The sequence below is a fragment of the Triticum aestivum genome, chromosome 6B (genome assembly GCF_018294505.1).
Source record: "Triticum aestivum cultivar Chinese Spring chromosome 6B, IWGSC CS RefSeq v2.1, whole genome shotgun sequence".
In the NCBI taxonomy this organism is placed as follows: domain Eukaryota; kingdom Viridiplantae; phylum Streptophyta; class Magnoliopsida; order Poales; family Poaceae; genus Triticum; species Triticum aestivum.
Window position 1 is genome coordinate 175,658,651 of NC_057810.1, and position 2,228 is coordinate 175,660,878.

A 2,228-nucleotide genomic window follows, 5' to 3' on the forward strand; every position below is an offset into this window, starting at 1 on the left:
GGGCTCGCGGAAACCCAAGGGAAAAAAGGGTATAGGTGGCAAATGGTAAAACCAAGGTTGGGCCTTGCTGGAGGAGTTTTATTCAAAGCGAACTGTCAAGGGGGTCCCATAAATCACCCAACCACGTAAGGAACGCAAAATCAAGGAACATAACACCGGTATGACAGAAACTAGGGCGGCAAGAGTGGAACAAAACACCAGGCATAAGGCCGAGCCTTCCACCCTTTACCCAGTATATAAGGTGCATTAATTAAATAGGAGATATTGTGATATCCCAAAGTATCCATGTTCCAACAAGGAACAAACTTCATCTTCACCTGCAACTAGCAACGCTATAAGAGGGGCTGAGCAAAAGCGGTGACATAGCCAAACAACGGTTTGCATAGGACAGGGTGATTAGAGGTTTGACATGGCAATATGGGAGGCATGGTAACCAAGTGGTAGGTAGAGCTAACATAGCGATAGAGCGAGCAACTAGCAAAGCAAAGATAGAAGTGATATCGAAGGTATGGTCATCTTGCCTTCAAAGTTCTCAGAGTTGTCGAAGGATTGATCCTCATAAGTGTTCTCAACAGGTTCGTCATGCACGTACTCGTATCCCGGCTCTACCCAAACAAGAACACAAGCAATGGAACCACAATCAAACATGGGGCAATGCACAAGCAACATGATGCAATACATGACATGATATGCGAGATGTGATATGCAATGCATATGCATGCTCCGGAAGGAAAAATGATGAACAAGGCATCAACTTAGCAAACCAAGTATGCCGCTGGAAAGATGAGATGATTTCGGTTGAAATCGATATAAGGATCACCGGAATCGGATGCACGGTTTGCAAATGGCAAGCAAAACAAGAATGACACAAATCTGCGATTAACAGCACGATGCTACTTGGCATGCAACAAGAAACTATGCTACAACACCCCAACATAAAAACAAAGCATATGGCAGTGATCTACAGGAGATGCTTAACAAAAGAGGAACACTGAGCTACGGCTAAATCACACCATAACAGGTTCAAACAAGCATGGGAAAAGTGCAAAAGATATCAGGTTGGACATGGCATAAACAGCATCAGGTAGCAATGTTCAGATCAAGGAATCAACATGCTACAGGAACTTATAATAGCCAAACAAGGCATGACATGATTGTACTCAAAGCATAGAACAAAAGTCTCTTACTGACCATGAGCCAAAAAGGATCAGAATAAATGATGGCACCCATGTAAACATAGCAAGTTTCGTTAACAGATTCAGCAAACAGGGCATGGCATTGACAGAATTATGAAGGCATCTTCGTGAGCTCTATGCACTCACTACAGAGCATTTCATGATAAACTAAGCATACTTCCATCAAGAAGACATGGCATAGAAGCTATACATGGCAAGAACAACATCATAGCATACACAGATCAACTACAACAACCTTGGCAAAATTGAATAACATGTAAACAATCTGCCAGGAAACATTTTGTAGCAAAAGTAGAGCACGAAAATGATATGCTAGACTACTCCATAATTTCAAACAGGGGCATTAATGGATATAGCATAACTATATGTTCAAAACACCCTTACTGAAGTATCTCAAAATAAGCATGGATCTCTCTGTAGCATCAGGTTTACATGGCATAAAAATAACCGTAGAACAGGGACTAAAAACAGCAACATCACGGAGCCTAGTTTACATGCTTGTGCTAGTCACCACATTGATCACAAAAATACATGGCATACACCCCTGTAAAGAGGGCATGGCATAGTTCAAAACATATGTAGGGCTCAAGTTCATAAGATGCACACATCAATCATGGTAAAAATGACAAAAGTGCATGTTCTGATAAGAATCTGAAACTAACATCACATAGCCCTCTTCCAACAGCATTTAGGGCATCAAGATGAACCCAAATGAAAATTACGCAATGAGATAAAATGATGTACTCATCTAGGTGAACAATTTGATATATCATGCACACGAAACGGAGCTACGATGACGGAGTTATGATGCGATGAATATGGCCAAATAAATGTAACAGAAAAGACTTACAGGATTTCGGGGGAGAAAGAAGTCAACCCTAGTCTCAGATCTGGATCCGGCTCGGCGCGCGGATCGAGGCGGCGCCGGAGCCTCGCTGGAGAAGAGGACGGCCGGAGGAGGACGGGCCGAAGGAGGACGGGCCGGCCGGGCGGAGGCGGTGGCCGGGACGGCGGGCGGCGGTGCCGATGCGC